General features: G+C 37.0%; 1 pseudogene; it reads left to right on the forward strand.

Annotated features, from left to right (window-relative positions):
• The first annotated feature begins 2037 nt into the window (after positions 1 to 2037).
• Positions 2038 to 2861, forward strand: LOC112636458 (annotated as a pseudogene).
• Positions 2862 to 13996: the final 11135 nt, after the last annotated feature.

Here is a 13996-nt window from a genome sequence, read left to right on the forward strand (position 1 = left end):
AATCACTTCACAAAATGTAAAAATTTGGCAGAAAAACTCATATTTTCAGTAACACGCAATTTATTTTGATTTCTTAGTTTTAATGAATGATTTTTATCTCAAAGTAACCCATTTACATGTTAGAAAATATTAAATAATAAAGAAAAGCTTAAGTTGAAAAGCAATCTCACATTACCTCTTCCCCACTTCCTCACACGAGGCAACTACTTTTATCTTTTTTATTTGTTTTTATTAATAATTATTATATCGCCAACTAATAGTCTTAATCAATATTTCTTGGTTTATCAATTAATCACTTTTGAAATTGGCTGTATTTTGTGTTTTTATTGTCATCAGGTGAACAATTAGATATTTGAGTAAAGAAAATTGAATAGGTTTCCTGTCTACAGGGCTTTTATGACTTTAGAAGGCCATGGACATTCACTGAAGAAATAAAAGTTAGCTGATCTAGGAGGTAGGTAATGGGTCATGTTATTTATTTGTTTATTCACATATTTACTTATTTACCTCTATATTTTAATTTTTTCCCAAGTTTCTTATAGAGAGTATTTTACTCCTAAAATTAGGAAAACTTACATATCTTCTCTTTTCTGTTGTTCGTTAAGAGAGGGATCTCACTATGTTTCTGGACACGAACTTCTGGGCTCAAGTGATCCTCCTGCCTCAGCCTGCCAAGTATCTGGGACTACAGGCACGTGCTACCCCACTTGACTTAGAAAAACATATTTTAAACTTTAGAAAGACATATGGTTAGAAATGGTGAAATAAAGACACATATACCACCAAGTGAAAACACCACAATGAGAGAGAAAGAGTTCCGTCTTCATTAAAGTCAGAAAATATCCACAATCCATATGTTAAACTTATATCGTTTATGGAAGACACAAGGATAAAACATGATAATATGTACCTTTATGTTCTCAATTGACAGAAAACCTTTGACGTTATGTAGCAAGGACTTGAAGTGTCCAAAGTACGATTCCCTTATTTAGGAGAGCAAGGTCAAGGGTTTCAGGGAGCTATTGACCCAGCACTGAATTCTCACCCCTGTAAGGTTTAGGGAAGAGGAACAAATGAGGAGATCTGTAGGCATCTACCTACTCAAGGGGCCAGATTCTGGGGTGGCCTGGGTAGGTTTTCTGCCTTGCAGCTACCTCTAATGATCAGCTGAAGGAAAATAAACACATAAAATATTGAAGGGAGAGAGAGTGAGAAAGAGGAAGGAAAGAGGGAGAGAGAGACTTGTGACATACAGGACTAAACAACTTGGCACAGAGATTCCCGCTTCCTCAAGCGGCTGCTGGCCTCCTCTGAGAGCACAGAGCACACACACCCTGGGGCAGAGTTGGCGAGGCGCTTAGAAACAACAAGCCTGGATGAAACTGCCTTTCTGCTGGTTCACTTTACTTCACTTCTCCAGCCTGTATCATATCTGCTCCAACAGCTAGCCCCAAAATAAGCACCACAAATATAATTTATAATCCATTAGGGTTCAGTATAGACAACAAGTAAAAAGAAGGAAAATTATATAACAAACAGAAGGCATGTAAAGACTGCTCTTCAAGGTCATACCAGGAAGCAGGGGAACATTTAAAAGACTTTTTATGATATTCTATAAATTATAGAAAGTATGACCTCATTGAAATCAGAATATAAAAGAAAGATAAACAAATCAAAAAAAGAAATATAAGGTGTAGTAAGGACATGAATACCAAGCTGGCAGATATCAGTAAATAAATGGAAGGCATAATAAAAAAATCATGGAAATGAAAACAATTTATAGTCAGTAAGAAGTAGAATTGAACCTGCTGCAAACAGCCAAGGGACATTTGAGACAGGCTTTGAACAACCAAAATGAGAAACATGAAATTGGAAAAAGAATTCATAAGTTTAAGAAGGACAATATATGCAGAACATGAGATCCAGTATACATATAATAGGCGTTATTGAAGTAAAAGGAAACAGAACAATAAAAGAAAAAATGTCCAAAGATACAATAAAAGAAACATTTTCTGAACTAAAAATCAATCTGAATATATGTTTTCTTTCATCAATGATGGAACTACTGACAGGGAGAGGGATAAAGTGATGCCCCTGATTATACAGGGTTTTAAAGACAAAGCTGCGAAAGCAGGAACGTCTGTAACGAGTGGCCAAACAGTGCTACTCTCCTGGATTGTTTTGGGAGGAGTCACTGCAACTACAGGCCAATGAATTTACCATGCCAGACAATACAGTGCCAGGGAAGGGATGTACCAGAGTTCACAAAACCCCTGGGGCCACAAGTAGCAGTGGCCGTGCACCACTGACACTTGTGTCAAATAGCAGTGGCTGGATATTCCTGAAAAAACGAAATAAAATTAAACTAGCGTCACCCACGAAGATGTAGAGTTGACATACCAAGCAGCAATAATGAACACGGTGAAAAGTTCAACAGGAAAGCTTCATCATGCACACGTTCGGTGCCCACGCAGCCACAGACATCATGGGCATTAGGATTTGGGGCCATGCGCAGAACCTGACCAAGCAGCAGAGGAATGGATTTTTTGTAATTCACAGTGGCTCCTGTGCTGGCCAAGATGACTGTGATGAGCAATGCCTGTGGCAACGTGTTCAGCCTCATACATGGAACATGTCCAGAGACAGCAGGAGGCATTCTGATCTGTTTACCACATGAGCAAGCAGCTTGGCTCTGTGCAGAGATAAACTACCCCAAATGCGGTGGAGGCCACCAAGGATGGATTACTGGGATTGTTGAGAAGGGCAACTATGCAGCTGGAATCATAGACCAACCCTGGATCACTGAGGTTACCCAAATAGCCACTCAAAATGTGAATCCCACACCTGGGGCCACTTCTTAATCTAGACAGAAATAGCTATTTGGTTTTGTTTTAAAATAGATCTATTTCCTTTATCATCACTTCAATTAAAGACTATAAACAACAAAAATCTCATGGTGTCTACACATCTGGTGACCCTAGGTCAATTTGTGAGTGGATACAATTAACAAAATAAAATCCATTGTCTTTTTTTCCTGTTACATTAACTGAAATTGCACCTAATCTTGAGTCAGCTTCTGAGTTGAGAATTATATTGTTACCAGATACTGTTGATTGATTTTGAATCTCTAGACACTTATCTCTTGCACATAGGTGCTCTCTTTTTAAAAGTGCTTTCACGTAGGACAGACATTACCAATAGCAATGTCAAATAGCAGTTGATGTCTTTTCATTTTATGTATGTTTATCAGGTAAGTCTTATGGTTTTTTAAGTATCTTGAATGGTTTTCTGGAAAGACAGCATTGGTAAGTGGCACATGACAGTATCCCAGTCATAAGAGGGTTATGCGATTACTTCTAGTCTTTGAATTGAAAAGCCTTGTCTTGTCATTCAAGAGCGTCTTAAACCCAGGACATTCTCCAGTACAGAATTTGGTTCAACACGGCAAGTACTTCACTGCATGAAAAACATTTTGAAAAATGAAATTGTATTTCTTTTTTTGTAGCCTTCCTCATATTTACAGTAATAACGTTAATGGTTTTCTTTATCAATAGCAAAAAAGGATACTTTTTGCAATGTAATGTAATTAGACATTTCATAATGCAACAAAGAATTCCATTCCAAAAGAAGGTTCGTGTATAACACTCATTGACAATTCAATATATAATTATGCAAATAATTTTAAACATAATTAATAATAAAGACTGTTCTATGGATGGTAGTGTTTAATACATTTTATATTTTGTATAGTGATTTCAGGCCTTTTTTCTTAACAGCAAGAGCTATATTTAGTCTAATTCTTAGCACTGTTTTGTCCTTTGCACTAGTACTTTTTTTGTGCATGTTTTTTGTGATCCATGTTAAAAATCTGCATTCCCAAAATTGCAGCTCAGATGTAAGCTTATTATTCAAATAAATATATAATTCTTAAAATTGCTCTTGTTTAATCAGATGCTCTTTTAGTATTATTTTAGAAACATTGAAAGGGTTTTTTGCCTAAAGTACTATTTGCTGGAAGAAACTAGATTTTGGTTTTATAAAACTCTTAAATCTTTCATGGGACCTATATTTTCTTGAATTAAATTTTTACTTCTAGAATAAATAAACAATCTAAAAAGGTGTTATCTGTGTTACTTAAAAACAGGCTTTCTTATATTTTAACCTACTAAACAATGAGGAGGAATTCCTGTCGTCAAGCATAAGGGCACTGAATTCTCAGGTGTCTGTCTTCATAAGAGAAAAAGCGGCACATCCTCCAAATTTCAGACACTTCCTGCTCACAGGCACCAAAGCCACGTGTGTAAACTGATCAACTTCTTGCCAAAGGAAACCACCCCTGGGAAAACGAAGCCCCCTGGAAGAGGCCTTCACTTGGACACACCGTGCTCCAGGAACCAGTGGGCAGCCTTTATACGTGTGTGACCAGACCCCCAGCCATAGGATGGTGTGTAGTACAGAACAGCATGCTATGTAACTGAAACTAACTGGACATTTTACAGGAATTGATAGAGATGTTGGTCGTCAAAAGCTTCAAATCAGTGATCTGCAAAATAAAATGTGTTGGAAATCTCTGAAAGAAAAGAATTTTTTCTTCTACCATATTTTGGAACATTATTCTTCCATTTTAAGTATACATATGTATGTGTGTATAAAAATGTCCAGGAAAATGCCATAACATAATTAGCAGGGAGATATACACATTTAAAGATGTTACCAAACTTCAAGGATCGACCAAAGATTCCTAAGGAGGGGACATCTGGGAAAAGAAAAAGTTCTGTTCAAAAATCAATTTTCTAGAAGAAATGGAATAATATATATACAGTATACACACACGTATATAACTAAAGACATATAAAATGGTCTAGAGTGATAACATACAAAGCTGATAGCATTAGTTACTTCTTTTTAAATGTACAAAGCTGATAACATTAGTTACTTTTTAAAAAATGTACTGGAATTGGGAAGATAGTCAAAGACATTGATCTTCTTTAAAATTTTAATTTTTAAAATAGAATATGAAATAATATTAATAACCACTACCACAACAAGAATAACAATGATGAAGCAACTTCTACCAAGTTATCAGGACGAGACAGTGTGATCCAAGTTGTTTTTTAAGTAGAAAAGAGCGAACATCATACTCAAATATACAAGGCCTAAACCACCTCATGAAATAATTTTGATAAGCAAAAAATGACTGGAGAAGCCCATGACTTTTAAAAAAATTGGTAGTAAGCAGCCAATCTATTATAACATTGTTAGACAATTGTGAAAATGGTTATAGAACAGAATTACATGCTGTAACCCTGAAAAGACAGTGGGGAAGAAATCAGTTTTGTTTTGTTTTGTTTTTTATACTCAACTGGACTCAAGAAGGAATATGGTGGGTGAATTCTTACATGTGTAACACTAATAAATGTGAACAATGTCTAAGAATTTAAATTATGCCAAAAAAAGAAATGGGTTTTTGATGGCTTTCTCAGATTAGAGTCTCCCAGAAACTTTGAAGGATCTTTCAGAAAGATTCCAACATTAAACAGACCACAGAACAAGGTAATAGAAAGCTGTTATCAGTTCAGAGATGGTATGGCAGATTATATTATTCTTAAAAAGCATTTATTATTCCCTGTCCCCTACCTGCATATACTACCCCATTTCATTAATGTAGGAATTGACCATGTGACTTTTTTTACTCCAGGTGACATTAGCAGACTTGACACAACCAGGGGCTTCCAATGAGATTACAAGGCTGAATCCATTCTCTCCTAGCTCTGCAATTATTATTACAAGAATAACAGGAAGCATATCATCCCTCATCTTTAGTCTCAAAAGTAAAAATAAAATGGGTGTTAAGAGACAGAGAAGACAAGCCACAGACTGGGAGAAAATATTTGCAAAACACACTCACAATAAAGGACTTATATCTAAACTGTATTAAAAACTCACTTACGTTAAAGAAAAACTTATAAGTGAGCAAAAGATCTGAAGACACATCTCAACAAGGATTCACAAGCGACAAATCAGCTAATAAAAGATTCTCAATATATTTCATCAATAGGGAACTGAAAATTAAAACAACAATGAGATTTCTCTACACAGCTATTAGCATAGCTCAAAAAAATTGGCAATACCAAATGTTTGCAATGATGAAGAGCAATGGGAACTCTCATCTTCATTGCTGGTGAGAATACAAAAGGCTACAGCCACTTTAGAAGACAGTTTGGTAGTTTCTTACATAGATAACATAGCCTTGCCATGCAATCCAAGAATTGCTTCTAGTCATTTATACTAATGAGTTGAAAATGTGTATCTACACAAAAATATGCACACAAAGTTTTATAGTACTTTTATTCATAATCACCCAAAACTGAAAACAGCTAATATGCCCTTCAGTAGGTGAATGGATAAACTGTGGTACATCATATAATGGAATGCCATTCTTCAGTAAAAAGAAACATACTATCAAACTACAAAGGACATAGAGGAATCCTAAATGCATAATGCTAAGTGAAAGAAGCCAGTACAAAAAGGCTACATACTTTAGAATTCCAATTATATGACATCCTGGAAAGGACAAAACTATATAGACTGTAAAACATTCATTGCTTTCTAGGGGTTTAGAGAAAGAGGAGGAGAGAAGCGCAGGGAATTTTTAGAATGGTAAAATTATTTTGTATAATACTGTAATCATGGCACATGACATTATACATTTATCAAAATTCATAGAATTTTACAACGCAAAGAATGAACCTTCATATATAACAAATTCGTTAAATTATTTAGGAGGTTGGGGGATCCCAGAAAAGAATGCAGAATATGACAAGAGAATTTAACTGTGTTACAAATGCATGAAACAGCCTCACTGAAGAGGGTTAGGGAGAAAACAGATTGAAGTAGCTTTGGAAATGAGTGGAATTTGTAAGATTAAAGGTGAAAGTTACTGCACGTAAGCACTGTACTCTGGCTAATAAAATTGTTTCCCGTGTGGTATGGATTAACAATTCTGACACTGCTGTATGTGTATACTAATAAGGAACAATTATGTAAATGGATGGTGGATGCTGGTTTTCATTGTTAAACAGAAGATTACAAACAAGAAAGGAAAACTATCCATAGTGACCCATGTGGTAATGAATTAGAGTTAGAGACATACCAATTAATGATTCATTAATTGTACCAAATTGTAACAACTTATGTTTAACTCTTAATACAGATGCACTTCATTATATATAGAAATGTTTATAGATAATTGGACAGACATGGATTAGTATACATCAATATTTCTTTGTTCTGTCAGCCAAGGAAGCCCATAAGAAGTGACACTACAGGAGCGCTGAGCACACGTTGCAGTCAGATCTTGTTTTCTATTTTTCAATAAGGAAACAAGGCCACTTAGAGAAATGATTGATTCTAGGACAGGGGCATGAAATATACAAAATGAGCCTGGAGCATCTTGCAGCCCATTAAGAAAATGCTCAAGGAAAATGCACACACACACACACACACACACACACACGGAGGTATGTCAAAGGAACACAAGAGACAAAAGGAAATAGCCAAAATTGGAACAATATAAGCAATGAAATAAATAGTTTTAAACTGTAACCCCAAATATTTTAAAAATCAAAGAGTTTATACTCATATAAATAAATGATTGAATAAATTAACAAGTAGAAGAGAAGAGAAAAATCTGCCTGGAAGAATAACAAATAAGTTATGCAGATACTCTACCCCAAAGGAGGAAGTGCGTACCTCCCCACTCAAGTGCAGGCTGCACATACTGTACCTCGTGGAATCTAGGAAAAGCCTACAGTATGGAAAGCTGGAGGCAGCAAATTTGTAGTGAAGAAACCTGACAAGCACCGCTTCAGCAGACAATTAACGTCAACAATTATACGATCAACAATCAAAAATCATGTTGAGAGTATGTACCCTTGATATCATTTGATGAAAATTGCCCTTTATTTCTGTGATCCTGTGTACCAAAATCCATAACCTCAATCTAATAATGAGAAAAACATTGGAAATATTTCAATACAAGGGCATCCTCCAATATATTAATGCCTGACCAGTACTCAAGACTGTCAAGGTCATTGAAAACAAGGGAAGTCTAAGAAACTGTCACAGCCAGTAGGAGGCTAAAAAGACATGACAACTAAATGTACTATGATATCTCAGATGGGATCCTGGGACAGACAATAGATAATACATAAAACCTAAAGAAATCAAGAAAAATTATGGATATCAGTTAATAGCAACATACCAATATTGATTCATTATCTGTACCAAATGTACTATACTAATATAATACTAGGGGAAATTGTGCAGGAGGAGAGTGGTATATGTTAGGTCTTGGTGTCATTTCTGTAAATCTGAAACTATGAAGTCTATCAATTTTTAAAAAACATATAAAAACATGGGAGAGGCCTGAGTCCAAATCTAAATAAGAAAGCTAGCCTAGCCAGATCCATAAGCAGGAGATGAAGTTGCCCATCCAGCCTAAATAAGCTGACTCGCAGAACTCGAAAGGGAATTCTGGAAATTCCTGAAATTTTTGACATAAAGAACACGCAATTTCAACTTTGCTAAATATCACAAAATTGCTCTCCAAAATGGTTCTACTATTTAAACGTTCACCAAATGCATGAGTTTTTATTCACTCCCACTTTTGCTTCCCATTGTCAGCGCAAACATTTTAATGTTGGCTACTCTAACAGGGGAGATATTTTATTTCTTTGAATCTGTATATCACAGATTCCTAGTAAAGGTGGTGGTCATCTTTTATCAATAAATACTCCAGTAAGTATCTCAACAGATAAAACTTAAAAAAAAAAATGACTTCAATAGAGGTGTTATGAAATTAACAATAAAGTTAGTTTGAATCAGGATCCAAACAACATCCACATATTACATTTAGATTATGTGTATCACAAGTCTCTCTTAAAATATAATAATTCTTCCTCTTTATGTGCTATTTGTTCTTTTTCTTTAAACAACTAAATCCTTTGTTTTGTGGAATATCTAGGTTTGACTGATTAAAGCATTGTGATGTCATTTAACATGACCCTCCATCCTCATAGTTTTTGTAAACTGGGAGTTAGATCTAGAGGCCTGACTAGATATGGTATTTTTTAAACATTATTTAGTGTCTCTAAATGCTTTCTATTGCCTTACATCAAAAGAAAAATAATGTCGCGTTTGTTCCTCTTTTAGTAATGGAAAGATTAATTAGTGAACTCAGGTCATGTCAGCCTGATCCATCTATTATAAAATTTAACATCTAGTGTTTCTTATCTAACAGTTTTTGCAACTATTAATGACCATTATCTAGACACATTAAGTTTTGCAAATGTGGTTTTCTCTACCATTTCTTCTCATTTATTAGCTGTGATTCTTTTCAAAAGAAAACTTTCCTCCACCAATTATTTTGCTACTCTGAAACGTAATCCATGAAAGAAAAATGACTAATCTCCCACATTTGAAATACAAAGTGTCAGAAACTATCAGAACCTGGGAGATATTGCAGCCACTTTTTCAGCCAGTGGACAGGGGGAGCTGACTCAAGAGGTCTAGCACCCAGCTTTCTTCCGCCTTCAGTGCCTTTCCCAGAGCAGCTATTTGAGCACTGAATGCTTCCAGCCAACCCTTCTTGTATTCACCCTCTGAGTCAGAGTCATCTTCCTGAGGGTCTTTGTCAGGGCTTTATCTGCAGAACACCTAGACAGTATCTCTGACAAACAGGCTGGGTAGAAACCATTGTAGCAAGAAGAGTGACATTGCTGTCTCCTTTGATATTATTGATCGGCTTTAACTGTTTTCAATGAATCTTTATACTATAAGAGGCTAGAAGCAACATGTGGCTACACTTGACCCATTTTCACTTGGCATGATTTTTTCTCTCCATTTTTTGGTGTATATATATATATATATATATATATATATATATATATATATATGATGAACTGATAAAATCAACATAGAATAATATTTAAAACTCAAGCCAAAGCTTATATTAGTGCCTTCTTTCCTCTTAAGATATTTATTGCACTATATCAAGATCAACTCTAGTGAAGAAATATTTTAGCCTGAAAACACATGGATTTTGTTCAGCGCCATCAAGAGGAAATATATATCAGTCCCTTGCTATCTATGACTACTATGCCAAGTGCTTTAAAATATATGTTACTTTTGACTTCACAAAAACTCTCTAAGTTTGCTTCATAAGTGAATAAAATGCTCGCAATCATTCAGATCATTAAGTAGTAAAACTGATATTGTAACCTAGGTCAGAATTGTTTCAAGGCCTGTGTCTTAACCCATTTGCATCGCAATAAAGAAAATACCTGAGGCTGGGTAATGTATCAATAAAATAGGTTTGTTTGGCTCATGGTTCTGCAGACTGTACAAGAAGCATGGCACCAGCCTCTGCTTCCGCTGAGGACCTCAAGCCGCTTCCATCCATAGCAAAAGGCAAAGGGAAGTAGGCAACACGTGGTGAGAAAGAAAGGAAGGGAAAGGGAGGTGCCAGAATATTTTTAACAATCAGTTCTCATGGGTGGGGAGGAGGAAACTCTTGAGGGAATTAACAGAGTTAGAACTCATTACTGGGAATACAGTACCAAACTACTCATGAGGGATCCACTCTCATGACCCAGACATCCTCCATTAGACCCCACCTCCAACACTGGGAATCAGATTTCAGCATGAGATTTAGAGGGCACAAATATCAAAACTATACCAGTCTGCATACTTTTCTTTGTACTATACCACCAAAAACAATCACTGAACCTCTTTCACTCCCAAGGCACTGTAAAGAAACAGAGTAATAGGGTGGTCTGTGCCCTCTACAACCTAGCTACTTGCTACTCAGGCTGTGGTCTGAGATCTAGCAGCAGGGACTTCACCTGGAGCTTGTTAACTGTGAAGAATCTAAGGTTTTGCCCCAAATCTAGGAATCAGAATCTACAGTTTAACAAGACCCCTAAGTATCTCATATGTGCATAAGAAACATGTTTGAGATGCACTGATAAAGAATTCTTCATCTACTTGTGGAAATAATACAGACATGTAAAAAGAAAACTAACCACACAGTGTGGCCAGAAATGAGAACACATTGAGTTCTACAAGAAGTCAGCAATAGGGGACAGATTGGAGCTAGAAGTTGTATAGCACAGATCCAGGGAAGGTTGCTTGGAGGAGGTGGAGCTCAAACTGGGTCATGCAAAATGCTTTGACTGATTCAGTGGAAGATTATTTTGAGAAGAAAGACTGTGACAATGAAGTATGGAGGTGAAGACATGTTTGAGACATACAGAATGTTTGAGAAGCAGTGTTGACTCTGCCCAGAATGGCAACTCATCAGACTCTCTAGAAAAGCACAAAGGCTGTGGTTTCATCTCTATTCTCCTGGATTGTACCCAGAATCCAGGACTTTGTTGCTATTCAGTAAATACTTGTAGAATAAAAGGCACTTCTCAAAAGTTACACTTCCTCATTGAATGATTTCATATATGCATAAACTCCCTAATTGTTATTGATAGTTCCTGAGTATGTTGGGGCTTGAGGAGGCAAGTTCAGCCATTGCCTTCCAAACCTTGGTTGTTGTGTCTAAAACACAGTGATACCCTTCAAAATAATGAACATGCAGAATTTTTTAAAGTGATGCACAGAGATCAGGAACATACATAAGCATCTTATTTCCTGGATAGACATACTATGGCCAGTATTTAGAAATATTTCCTTAGAATAGAGTAATAAAATAAAATTACGGGCTGGGCACGGTGGCTCAAGCCTGTAATCCCAGCACTTTGGGAGGCCGAGACGGGCGGATCACGAGGTCAGGAGATCGAGACCATCCTGGCTAACACGGTGAAACCCCGTCTCTGCTATAAAAAAAAAAACTAGCCAGGCGAGGTGGCGGGCGCCTGTAGTCCCAGCTACTCGGGTGGCTGAGGCAAGAGAATGGCGTGAACCCGGGAGGCGGAGCTTGCAGTGAGCTGAGATCCGGCCACAGCACTCCAGCCTGGGCGACAGAGCGAGACTCTGTCTCAAAAAAAATAAATAAATAAATAAAATAAAATGACTTCATGAAAGATATATAAACATTATAGATCTTTAAATTACTCTGCTGAGTTGATTTTCAAAAAAGATACTCTCCTCAGCAATACCCTGGTCTGGAAGATCTGCTTAGAAAGAAGAAGGGTATAGAGAAGTGGGTTAACTGGTGAATAGCAAATAATTGTTACTATGTCGAGCTGTTATCATTTTCCAGAAAATATAATAGTCATATTACATATTTTGTCTCTAATCCTCACCACAGCCTTTAAGAGACATATTTTTTACTGCCATTTTACAGATAAGGAAACTTTTCTTTAAGGCTGACAGTGGCTTAATAGCTGTCCCCAAAGTTACATAGCTATGAAATGTTAGAACCAGAATTTGAAGCCAGGGCACTAAGTCTGCAAGTTCTGTATGCTTCCATTATATCTAACTTCTTGTTCTGCGTAACAATTACCCCAAAATCCAGTGCTTAACACAGCCACTATTTTATTATATGACACAATTTTGCAAGTCATGAATTTGGGCGGGCATGGCTAGGCAATTCTCCTTCTCTACGTGGTATTAGCTGGGCAGTTTACATGGAACTGGAGTATCCACTTTCAAGATAGCTGACTTAGGATCACAAGTTAGTTCTGGCTGTTGGCTGCAAGCTCAGCTGAGGCTGTCCTGAGTTGAGGGCCTTAGTTCTTTTCACCTGCGCCACTTCACTGGAATAATTGAGTTTTCTCACAGCATGGCAACTAGGTTCCACAAGTAAATATCCAAGAGACAGGAAGAAGAAACTCATAGTCTCCTAAGGCCTGAGCCATAAAACTGGCGCAGAATCACGTCTGCATATTCAATTGGTCAGGACACTCACAGAGCCACCCAAATTTAAAGAGGAGAGTTATAGACATAGACCCTGCCAACACACACACACACACACACACACACACACACACATCAAGTAGCAACCATCTTTAACTTAGCACGTTTTCTAAACTACAGTTGTATTAGTCCATTCTCACGCTGCTAGGAAGAAATACCCAAGGCTGGGTAATTTATAAAGTAAAGAGGTTAAATTGACTCACAGTCTGCATGGCTGCGGAGGCCTCAGGAAACTTACAATTTCAGTGAAGGGCAGCTCTTCACAGGGCAGCAGGAGAGAAAGTGAGTACTGAGTGAAGGGGGAAGCCCGTTATAAAACCAAGGGCTCTTATGAGAACTCACTCACCATCACAGCGTGGGGGGAAACCGCGCCCATGATTCAATTATCTCCACCTGGCCCTGCCCTTGACATGTGGGGATTATTATAAGTCAAGGTGAGATTTGGGTGGGGACACAGAGCCAAACCATACCAACAGTGCTGAAAATACATACAGCCAAGTTACATGTTATGTATTAAATTATTCTGTTATAGTTAACAGACCGTAACATCTCAAAGAAGAACGTTGTTTTCCATCATAAGATTTTCCTTACTTTTCTATTTTCTGCAACTGCATGCATGAGTTATTTTGAAAAAAAATTAAAACATTTTCTTAAGATTTTACTACAAAGTTTCTGTTTATTTCAGAAACTAGAAGTGGTCAAAGACAGAATGCTAATCGTGGAAGGGATGCTATGACCTTTTAGTTTTCTCGCCTTTGCTATATGAACTTGCTTGTTTAGTTGCCACCAGGAAGCTGCAATTTGAGGAGTGGCAACACTGGATTCAAGATATGGTTTCCAGGCCGATAGGCGTTAAACACTGCTTCTTCTTCAACGAAGCACTGCAAAGCACTGTGCTTCAATAGATGACTACTGAAGAGAGCCTCAGTTTTCCCAATTGCAGAGTAAAACTGGCCCGACTTCATCAGTGTCTTTAATTTAGTTAGAATGTAAGTCAGGTTTTCATTTTGCAAATCTATGCAGTCCGCACCCCAAGCCAACACAGGTGTATCTGGCTCACTGGCTATCT

Source organism: Theropithecus gelada, chromosome 12 (genome assembly GCF_003255815.1).
Source record: "Theropithecus gelada isolate Dixy chromosome 12, Tgel_1.0, whole genome shotgun sequence".
Classification (NCBI taxonomy): domain Eukaryota; kingdom Metazoa; phylum Chordata; class Mammalia; order Primates; family Cercopithecidae; genus Theropithecus; species Theropithecus gelada.